The sequence below is a fragment of the Schistocerca americana genome, chromosome X, assembly GCF_021461395.2.
Source record: "Schistocerca americana isolate TAMUIC-IGC-003095 chromosome X, iqSchAmer2.1, whole genome shotgun sequence".
NCBI classification, from domain to species: domain Eukaryota; kingdom Metazoa; phylum Arthropoda; class Insecta; order Orthoptera; family Acrididae; genus Schistocerca; species Schistocerca americana.
This window is the reverse complement of record NC_060130.1, coordinates 374,852,011-374,863,601: the sequence shown is the minus strand read 5'-3', so window position 1 is coordinate 374,863,601 and position 11,591 is coordinate 374,852,011. Positions and strand designations below refer to the sequence as shown.

The 11,591-nt window shown below is 36.5% G+C and overlaps 1 protein-coding gene across 1 annotated transcript in view; it reads left to right on the top strand.

Annotated features, from left to right (window-relative positions):
- The first annotated feature begins 1,387 nt into the window (after positions 1-1,387).
- The window catches only part of LOC124555471 (F-box/LRR-repeat protein 15-like), a 69,145-nt gene continuing 58,941 nt past the window's right edge, over positions 1,388-11,591 (top strand). The window contains exon 1 of the mRNA XM_047129393.1: positions 1,388-1,636. The gene's annotated coding sequence lies outside the window, so the exon portion shown is untranslated. The remainder of the gene's footprint in view (positions 1,637-11,591) is intronic.

Sequence of the window (11,591 nt, the reverse complement as noted above, 5' to 3'; positions counted from 1 at the left end):
AGAAAGCGGTCAAAATGGTGTAGACAGTGGCTGCTAAAGCGAAAGCAGTTTTCTCACGTAAATTTACTGCGAGAGTTACAGGGCGAACCAGTTTTGTTTTACATTACCTCGTGTTCCATTTCCTCGCACATTGGCACTCCAATTTCATCTTCAATTGTACTCCTGCTTGGTCTTGGCGTTTCTTGATCACTAAGAAAGACAAGCAGATCAAAATACCATAACGTTGGCTGGTATACTTGATCCACTCCTACACCAGATCTTCTAGATTTCTGAACTTTTGATAACTCTTTTCGGTAAACAATTCGCTGACGGACTTAATTTACTTGACTTGCCTTCATGAACTCATCCTTCAGGAAAGCGTAAATAGCTTCACATCTGTTGGATATTATTTCACTCAATGCTTATTTCGATATTGCAGATGAAAATTCCAAATCCTTGTAGCTCCTTCCTGTTGCTAGGAATCTTAATGTTACCGCCAGCCGTTCATGAGAGAAATTGCCCTTCTAATACAAGTATTTTTTCTCATAATATGAGGGGTTACAAGCTTTAAGAGATAATTATAAGTTTCGACATCCATTCGCAAATAATTTCGCCAGTTCGCAACGAATTTTTTTATTTTTTATTACCGTTTCTCTGTTTGCCGAGACGTCAACTGCCCGCAATTTTTCAATTAGAGCATTGCATGCGGCTGTCTTTTTGTCTCGGTCACTATATTCTTTACTTTTAATCTTCCACAAACATGGGTGGTTTCTATATATTTCAATGAATTCACTTACAAACTCTCGAGATCACTGACTAGTACCAGCCATTTTAATGCCCTGTGCGCACAAATATAAACACTAGACTGAGCAAACAGCTGTTTCGCGCCAGATTTGCGGCGATCTCCTGTCCACACGCTCCAACTTGTCTGCGCAGATGTGGTTTGAACCCACAGATTTGAGAGGTTTCGCTCAAACCTCCAACTCCAATTTCCAGGTTTGCACACACCTCAGGTTGGTGCAAATCTTCTGTCCACACGCAACGATCTGTCTGCGCACATCACATGTGCGCAGACATTTGCGCAGACAGATCGTTGCGTGTGGACCAGCCTTAAGAGCCTAGTCTATTCCAGGTATCAAATGCAAATTGTTATCGTTTCTACAAGAGCCTATAGCAAAACCACAGCATCTATGAAGGGAATCTGTCTGTGCTATCGATATTATGACATTCAAAATTTATAGGTCGTATTGTGGACAAATCTACGTCGTCCCGCGATCACGTGACCACGTTGGCATCGAATGTTGACAACACAAAATCAATATCTACTCGCTCCAGAGACATTGCTACTCAATGTCGCTAACGGAAATTTCCTGAAACCAGAGGGTGTGTTTTCAGTTACAAAGTTGGTTCGGCGCCATTGGAAGTTGGGGCTGGGCTGTAGGCAGATTGGTGCTTGTTTACGTTCGCAAGCGAGTTGGGGTTTACATGGGAAATTCTTTACGGGAGAGACATTTATAATGAAGTTGCGCGACGCTTAGCTGCAGGCTCAGCTATTTAAGCTGGTATGCATAATGTATTTTAAAGCTTGACGCCATCAGAAGAACGCCGATACCCGGAGCTTCGATCTGCCAAATCCACAATCCGGATTGTTGTGCAGGTAAGTTATCGCCATGGTAATTCTCTAACCATTTTACATTTCACTGTTGCTAAAATGTAGATATATGTATTTTTACCATGTGAATCACAGATATTAGCAAGAAGTATTGTCATACCATGGTGATTTGATTACCACTTTTTTCACTGACTTACGTCTCGATTATGGCCAGCATCATCTGATTATTGAAATCTCCTGATGTGATAATTGAGATGCTGTTGATGGGCAGGTTCAGCACAGTACCCCACTCATTTGTTATTAACCTGCCTCGTATGCTTTACATTTAGGTAACCAGAACCGGCGTTCAAAACTATAGGCTAATATCGCTTACATTGAGTTCAGTGATTATAAAAAAATATTAGTTCTTAAATTACATGATCAGTTTACATGTAGGGGACTCAATGGCTGATTTCCAACATGGCTTTCGTGTGGGTCGAAGCACAATATTCGAAGCCGTGGAATTTATGCATGTAGCACTTGACAAGCGTGGCTTCGGTTGTAAGGTGACGGGTATGTGCATGGGCCTATGGAAGGCATGTGATTTCTTCACGGAAATAGATTTTAAACTTAACATAAGCAAAAGTGAGGTAGTTTAAGCAAAAGTGAGGTAGTTTACTTTGGCATAGAAATTAATGTTCCTTGTCAGATGTAAATAATCGTGTAAGTTTTGATAGCAAAATTTTTTGTAAGTTTTCGGGATTTTTTTTACATAGATTTTACTTGGAACAAATGTATTGATCATGTATGCTCAAGGATGTTAAGTGGTACATATTTGCTAAGAAGATTTTCCCATTATTTGGACACACATATTTTGGGGTAATTTATCTCTACAGTATGAATGGTTTGGGTGTTGTGGGGAACCACTTTTCACAGATTCACAACTATTTTTCTTGATGCAGAAAAGAATATGGCTGGTTGCCAATGTGGATACAAGAAGGCCATGTAAAGAATTATTCATGAAATATAAATTGATCTCATTATATGCACTCAATGTTTATCAAACCCTTATGCTGATAAAAGAGAACCGAAAATACCTTGTTGTTATTAATCAAGTATATTAATAAAACAAGAGGCATAAGCATTATTTTTTTTAGAATAAGAAGTAATTTTACCTGAAATGTAAACAGCCCATACGTGAAAGGAGCAATCTTCTATAATAAATTACCAAAAAACCTGAAAGACATTGAAGGTTAAAAATTTAAAGCCAAGCTCAAGAGCTGGTTTATATTAAGATGTACCTATTGCCTTGATGATTTCTAATTGTAAGTATTGTTATTAGTCTGTATTAGACACCTTTCATAATTTAATTGTGGGCACTATATGACTTTTTAGTTGTATCTTATTTGCCCTATGTTAAGATTCACCTCATTGTTGTTACTAGAGTGATTGTAATGTGTGAACTTCATGTTTACTACAATAAAAAACAAATGAAATTATCCTGTACCAGCTTTCCCTCCCTCTCCCTCACATTTTTATTAGATGATAATAAATTTATCTTTTTCAGGTATCTGCATCTGCATTTTTTTATCCTCCCTACTTTCTCCTTCATTGGTATTTTGCTGCCCAAACAGCAAAATCCATAGACTACTTTTCAGTGTCTCATTTCTTAATAGAATTTTCTCAGCATCACCTGAGTTAACTAGAATACACATCAACACCCCTGTTCAATTTTTGTTATTATTCATGTTATAGCTTGTTTTCAAGACACTGTCCATTCTGTTCAACTTCTGTGCCACTGGCAAACCTCATAAAGTTTTTATTTCTTTTTCCCGAACTTGAATCCATTTCCCAAATTCGGAAATATGGAAGCGTCCGATCCCACCCGTCTGCTTTGACCCATGACGTCACAAATATGGCGGAAACAAAAACAAACACACACACACACTTTCCACAAGAAGCCTAATGACACTAACGGGATAAGCGCGGGAAATTGGGTGTTTTGGGTGGGGGGCAAACTAAATATAAACAAATTTAGACGCCTTGCATAGCTACATCGTGTAAGTGAAGACAGCCATGCATGAATACCCACCCACCTCCCCAGGGGTTGTAACCCCTGCAACTCATAGAAGATAAAGATGCTTCAGTAGCTGATTAGCGTTTTTTGTCTTTTTTTTAAAAAAAAAATCTCACGGGATAGAACGAACAGATCAGAAAGATAAATATAATAAACTAAAACAGAAATTCGAGGAAACAGATAATTAAAATAAGTACTAACTGTTTTTAAATTTAAAAAAAAAATCTCACGAGATAAAACGAACAGATCAGAAAATAAAATAAGATAAAACGGAACTGGAGACAGCGACACTCAAACCAAACACCGCGCCGTCATGATGTCACACACGACAACACCCTTACGTCACGGGTCAAAGCCGACGCGTTGGATTGGACGCTTCTGTCGACCCCCCCCCCCCCCCCCCCCCCCCCCCCAAATTCCACCTTGGCTCTCTTTACTGATTGCTCATTGCACAAATTGAATTGTGTGAGGACTAGGGTACAACCCTGTCTCACTCCATTCTAAACTTGGCCTACCTTCTTGTCATTGAGCTCGTACAACATATTGTACATAACATTTCATTCTCTGTATTTTGTGCCGGCTGCCTCCAGAATTTCGAAGAGTGTGTTCCCGTCAACTCTGTCAAAAGCTCTCTCTAAATCTACAAATGCCATAAATGTTGATTTGCATTTTTGTTGTGTATCTTCTCATAGGGTCACTGTTGGTACATCAGTTCAGAAATTTCTTCAGAACCAAAACTGATCTTCCCCGAGTTTTTATATCGTAGCAATCTTTTTGTAAATAATTCCTGTTGGTGATCTGCAGCCACGACTTACTAAAGTGTCAGTTTGGTAATATTCACACCTATCGGCACCTGCCTACTTTGGAATTGGAACTATTACATTTTTGTTGAAGTCTGAGAGTATTTTGCTTCACTTGTATACCTTGCACACCTGGTGAATAGTTTTGGTATTGCTGGCTCCTCTAAATATCTCAGTAATTTGGAGGAATTCTCTTCTTTTTCCATAACAATTTTTGAAGTTCATTTACTTTGTATAGGCTATTTTTGTATTCCTTTCAGTGTAACCTCCGTTTCCTAGTACTGGCTCATATCGGAGCTCTTGATATTCATACAGCTGATTCTCTTTCCTCAATAGATCTCTCTAGTATTCGAAATAGGTGGTATGTCTTTCTCCTAGTCATTCATGCTTCTACAACCTTGCACTTATTCTCCAGTGCCTGCTTAGCTATTTTACAATTTATAAAATTCTCGGTTTTTAGATGTTGGTATTCTTTTTAGCTTCTTCATTTGCTGCTCTTTTGTAATGCAAGAATTTCTTCAAGGCCTTGTGTTTTTATGTATGGGATCCCCGGCTGCCCTCAGTATGTCACGCTATTATGTAAACAGTCTGAAATCTTCGTGTCCCCAGGTCCCTTTGACATACACAGTTTTCTTTCATGATCGATTCTTGAACCAAGTGTTAATGAAGTTTACAAGATTTTTCTGTTAAAAATTATACCAGGCAGCTCCCTTTTTTTCATTCCTGCCAGTCGGTTAATTCCCCCCCCCCCCCCCCCCCCCCCCCCCCCCCCCCCGCTGAATTCGGGTCCCCCCATCACAGTTAAATTTTCTTCTCCCTTAACTATATGAATAATGTTTTCTATTTCATCATAAATTCTTGCAACATCAAATCTGATAAGCTAATTGTCATATGAACTTGTACTAATACTACTTTTGTGGTATCAGAAAAGTGCATTAAGAAGCAAACTGTTCAGCAATTTTTGCTTGTACTGTGACTAATTGCCCTAGAAGTAATTTTTGATATAATAATGTATTTTTATATTCCTTTCACCACATTTTTTAAGCCTTTTGTTCCTCTAATACAGATTTTCTGATGTGTGTCTACTTTGTAGGCAGTTTTCACAGTAGTGCTGTATTTGTTATTACCAGTTTTGTTGGTTTCAAGTGAACAAACTTTGTGTTCCCAATAATTAAATGTGTCTGCATATTGTGTCCGATATATTTAATTTGATTCTCAGTTGACTGTGATGACAAATTTGAAGACTTGGTCAGCTTGTGGAATGTTGCCTATAGTTTTTGAAACAGTTTTCTGGTTTTGTCCTAAGTAATCATATTTTAAAATATGACTTTCATTTAAGGAACTTTTATTTATTTACATTTTCTTTGCTTGGGGCTATCACAATGATTGTTTTTGCAAATGTTAGAAATAATAATATGAAAATTGCACTTACAAAGCATGTTACATATTCCAATTGTTACATATTATATCTATTTTATAACATTAATTACTTTATAGCTGATATGGTTCTGATTCATATAATAAGCATTGAATTCATACATTGAATATAAATAAATATTTTTCTATCAGGAAAGTTTCCAGTTTTGTGTTAGTCATTCCCCTTACATGTTCTCAGAGACCTTTGTAGTTTGTTAAACCATATCAAACCATTGATGTGTAGGCTTCAGTCTCAGTTTTAATTTTTTTTCCCTTCTGGGAGTGAAGTTAAATTTTGTCCAGGTGTTATGATCATGTACTACATTGTACCTGTTAACTTTATTTGGGAAAAACATGAAACTGCAACTAATTTTAATATGTGTACTAATACATCAAGTACTTGTGCTGCAGGAACACTTCATGACATGTTTCTCTACTACAGCCTGTCCCGTATGTGTAAGTCTTACTGCTCTCCAATTTAACACAAACATTGTTAAGTGTACATCAGCAATACATTACTATAACTCAATTTCATTGTTACAAAAGGGGTAAATCATTTGAAAGTACAGTGTTTTTAATGTCGTCTAGTAACTATCTTTTCCAACTGGCTAAGGAGATATACGCCGCTACAGATTTTTCCTCTTAAAAAGTCGATATGCTTTGTGTTTCTGAGATCTTACATACATTATTTACAGTGTTGTATTGAGGGCTGCCTGTTTTAAATACCAGTAATTGTGATTTGATGACATTTACCTAGAGGCCCTGATGGATGAAGTATTTTATTAATTCTGTTACATCACTTACATCAAAAGGTTCTAGCTTCCTACATTTTCTACTACAGAATAAGATTGAAGTGTCATCTGCATCGCTTATTAAATAGAAATTTATTTCTGGAATTCCTTAGAGTAACGAATTTTCATTTGTTGAATTGTTTCCTCCGATTTAATTCTTGGGATACAACTTATACTTCGGAAATATTTAAATTATGAAATATATCAAGTAACGTGTGAACATCCTGTGTAAACATTGTATACTTTCATAGGAACTGCCGTGTTGAAGCTTGTTCGTTTTTGTCTGTTTATGCAACAGTTGAAATCTTGGGTTAGTATGAAAATATGTTGTTCAAATTCCTTTTTGTCATTCGTGGTTTAGGTTTTTTTGTGTTTCCACATGCAATATAAACTGATTGTCATTGTGAAGTCATAGATGTTTCCTTATTCCGTGCGACTAGTACTAAGTATATAGAAATAAAATTTGTGCATTAGCCAATACAAAAATAAATAAGACTTTGACAACAGATAATCGATTTCAACAGTAGACTTATTACACTACTGGGACTACTGTATGAATAAGCTATAAAGCCTGAAATTTCCCGACAGATTGAAACCGTGTCGTAGACCAGGAATTAAACTTTTGATCTGTGAGGTGTACTGGAATATTGCATTAGCATCTGAGGCAAGGGGGTCATTCCGTGTAATCTCATTTTGTGGGGGGGATTTAGTCATATTTGGTATGTGGATACCTATATGTCTTAATAGTAAAACTGCCAAATAGCACTGTGCTAACTCTAACCACTTTGATAAATTCAGGTTTGAATACACAAGGATGTGTGCAGAGTCATTGATCAGGCAACAGTTTCCCTAATCTCGGAGATTGGTACTTGGTAATGAGCTGACTTACAGGCATCAATTTTCTATACATCTAGTATGTAGACCACTATGTTGACGAATGAAAAGTAGGATACATCATTTCCATGCCATGCTTCAAAATCTGGATTAAAAAAAGGTACTTTGCCCAGGGAAACAGCACAGACCTCTGCATGTGCACTGTAAATCTTTAGTACTGGTAGTAAGTATAAGTAATAATGAAAAGCATTTAGCCTTGCAATTAACAGTTACTACCTGAACTTAGAGGTGGCTCCTTTGGAAAAAAGGTCAAATTTGATTAACTTCAAAGTCCTGGGGGTGGGGGTGTTACGTAGACAATTGGCTCTCAACTTGAATTTTTGCTGACATTTTCACATATCTGGCAGCAATTGTAAGTGTAAAGAAATATATGCTAACTCATTTTATTCATTAGCATGCCATTCACATTCAGTGTTACACGGAATGGGCAAATAAAAACTAAGTGTATTTGCTTGTATAATTGTCCTTAAATATTTGTGTTTCACCTGTAGATGAGAACTGTGAACAGGTGAAAACTGAAAACAGTTATCAATCATTGTTCCTAATATATGTTTTATTTCACTGCTGAATGTCTTCAGTGTAAAGAAATGCAAGGCAGGTTGGGCACACAAATATGGTAACTTAAAAAGACCACTTTAGTTAAATAAAAGAAAAGAGGGAAGCAATAATGAGACATCAATAATTTTTTACAATGATACCGGTATCTATTGACATAAAGATTCTGCAAAGAACAGTTTCATAAACAAATTAAAATATGAAGAAGGAAAGTGTATTTTTAAAACTCTTCCACATTGCATGTAACATTGTTATCTTTGAAATATTAATCCAAAAATAAAATAAATTCAGTTAAATATGAGAGAATTATCTTACAGCACTAGTCACATTTTTACAGCGGTGCACTGTGACACTTTTAATGATGGGACACCACCTTATATATGACATTGGAATAGGGGACCTAAACAGCATTTTTCCTACTGTGCTGTGAAAGGAATTTTGATTCAGTTGGATATGTACAGTTAATCTCAGCATCTCTAAATTCATTTGATATCTGGGAAATTTACCCTATGTACCAGTTTTTGTCATATTTGAAAGCCACATCTTTTCCCTGGTGCAGCTGTTTCAACAAAGCATTTTCATAAGTTGCCATAGCAACAGTGGTCTTATTTGAATCTGTTGAAAGTTTCTTCATTATAAAGGTGCTAGTATCACTGACTAGAAATGTGTGGTTGGTGCGGTTGTGTTCCTTGAACTGTCTTACCTGTACTGTACATGTGTTCCAAAAAACCTTCATATGATTTGATCTCCTGGGAAGAAATGGAGAACTATTAATGCCCTGTACTCTGTGGAGTACCCATATGAACAGCTCGGACATTTTTCTGATGTAATGGAGCTCCTCATTCAGAAATGTAGAAGTTACACTTGCAGTGAGAAGATTCAGGTTTTCAACAAATACTCCACCTTCATTGGAGTGTTGCCAGAGTACTTTCGGTATTGCAGAGCACGTGGTACTGTAGCAAGATAAGTTAGACAGTAGTGGTATAATCGCATCTCTTGAATGCAGGTGTGGTCTAAAGGTGTAACCTGAAACTGTGAAACAAGACATAGTGATGTTTTGTGAAAATGACAAGTCTTCAAGATTTCATGCAGGAGAGAGTATGTCATGGTAGGTAACAGGAAGGCTCACATGTAGAAAATGCTTTGTGTAGCATCTGACTATTTTAACACTTACATCACATTACCTTGACACGTGCCTTATGATATCAGATGGTAGTCAGTTACCATAAATAGTGTGTGAAGGGTTAGAAGAGCACAAATAGAAATTAATTGAAGTATAAGGGATTGGTAAATGATATTTATGGGACATTCAGTTGGTTCTTGGAAGAACACAGACATATTAATAATTTGAATAAGAAGTATTAATGTTCCGCGATAATATTTATTAGTTTGTTATGGGCTGGCTTTAGATTTTTTTGGCCATTGTGAGGTAACTTAATATGAAATGGATAGTCCACACAACTTCCAAGAGAATTAATAACTGTACAAAAATTGCTGTACAAAGATGCGAGACATTTAGTGACTACATTGATGTGTAAAACAAGCGTAATGTAATATCTAAAGAGCCTCTGAACAAATAAATTTTACTGTAAGTATATTTAGATATTAAAACTACATAAATGTATAAACGAAAAACACTCTACAAGTGAGTAATGACACAGGCTACTATGTCGCGTGGACAGACTGGCGAATGTGACGAATAGGACGAATAAAGAGATGGGGAGCAAGAAATCTGTGGAATGTGGGTATGGAACAGTTATAACAAGCTTGTTATCTAATGATGAGAGAAATAATGACTGGCTGTTACTTTTATAGTGTTAAAAACTGGAGTATATTTCCTGGATTTTTGTTTCCTGGCAAAATCCTGTGAAGTCCTACCCACATATAGCATGGGAGCCCACCTGTTGTCAGTGTTTTGTGCGATCTATGGTGGATATTTTTGCCGAGTATGTTGTCTTGTTAGTGTAGGACTATAACCATTGTTGAATGCTATTTCTTTAATTATTTTGAATTCATTTTTAAAATATGTCTGTTGGGGTTACGTCTTAAATAAATGCTATATCTTACTGATGTCAAATGGAGAGGTCTTCTCTCAACTGTGTTGTAAACTTATGTTACTGTGTCAGGAATTGAGATGCTGAAAAAATTTGTCTGGTGATACCTGTCCACAAGCACAGTACATGCTCCCTATACCTAGCCCAATACTGTATTTTCGAACTTAGAGGCTTTTTACCTAAAGATGTTTGCTCTAAATTATACCTAAACATTTCAGGTAATAACGGAGTCAGTAGGGAACTCATTACTAATCCATCTGACCGACTACAGAGCTTGTCAAAATTGGAAGTAATTTTGCTCTAAGCTTGTTTCAGTTCTCATTCTTATATCTTGTGTCTCCACTGGATTTGTTGTGTTTTTATGTAGCCATTCTGCTAAAATTTCCATTTCCTCTGCAACAAGAATATTAGGAAACAGGCTGCTAACAACAAATGAGACATGTATTGCACTAGATGGAATGGCTACATCTTAGTTTTTTTGGTTGAAATTTAGTTTTTGTTTTAATTAGTGAATGAAACTCTTCTCCTAATTTGTGGCAAGGTGCTGAAACTAAAGAAACGAGTCTTATTGGAACAGCTTCTTTGTAAAGCTTAGGTAACCCATATAACTTTGGTGCTATTGGATTCATGTGTGGTTGCCATCACTATCGGTAAATATGGATTTACAGGTTTTAATAAGGTTCTTCATTTCATTGTGGAATCTTTGGGTAACTCTGGGAACTCAAAAGGTTTGAGGAATGTAAACACTTTTCAATATATTCTACTTACTAAGTAACACTAAAATGTTCCCTTTGTCACCATTGGTAGCAATCCCATCGTGAGAAGACAGTTTTTTCTTTAATGTGGGCAACACTCTTTGCTCCCTACAACTAGCATTGAACATATCTTTAGTTATAATTTTTAGTTTCATGAGCTAACAGATGTTTTGTGGACACATCGTCTGACAAAACTAACTTTGTAAGTCAGAATATGTTGAAAAAGTGTTCACATTTCTCAAACTTGTAGAGTTACCTAAGTTTACAATGGAGTTGGTAGAAGGCTGTCAACATTTCAGACCTCTCTGTTTGACATCAGTAAGCAACAGTGTTTATTTAAGATATACAGGAAAGTAACATCAACAGACAATAATACTACCCAGTTCACAGCATCCCATAACACACAATTATGCGGCCTTTGACTCCATGGTGCACCACCTACTATCTGTACCACCAACCAAACCAGATTTTGAAAATGAATTCAAAATAATTAAAGAAATAACATTCAACAATGGTTATAGTTCTACACTAATTGACCACACAGTCAATAAAAATGAGACAGGTTAACAGGACTCCATTGTCCACCTCAGACAGCACAAAACGACACTGATAACAAGTGGGCGCCCATCCTAGGACTTCACATGTTCTCACCAGGATATATACTTCAGCTTTTAACACT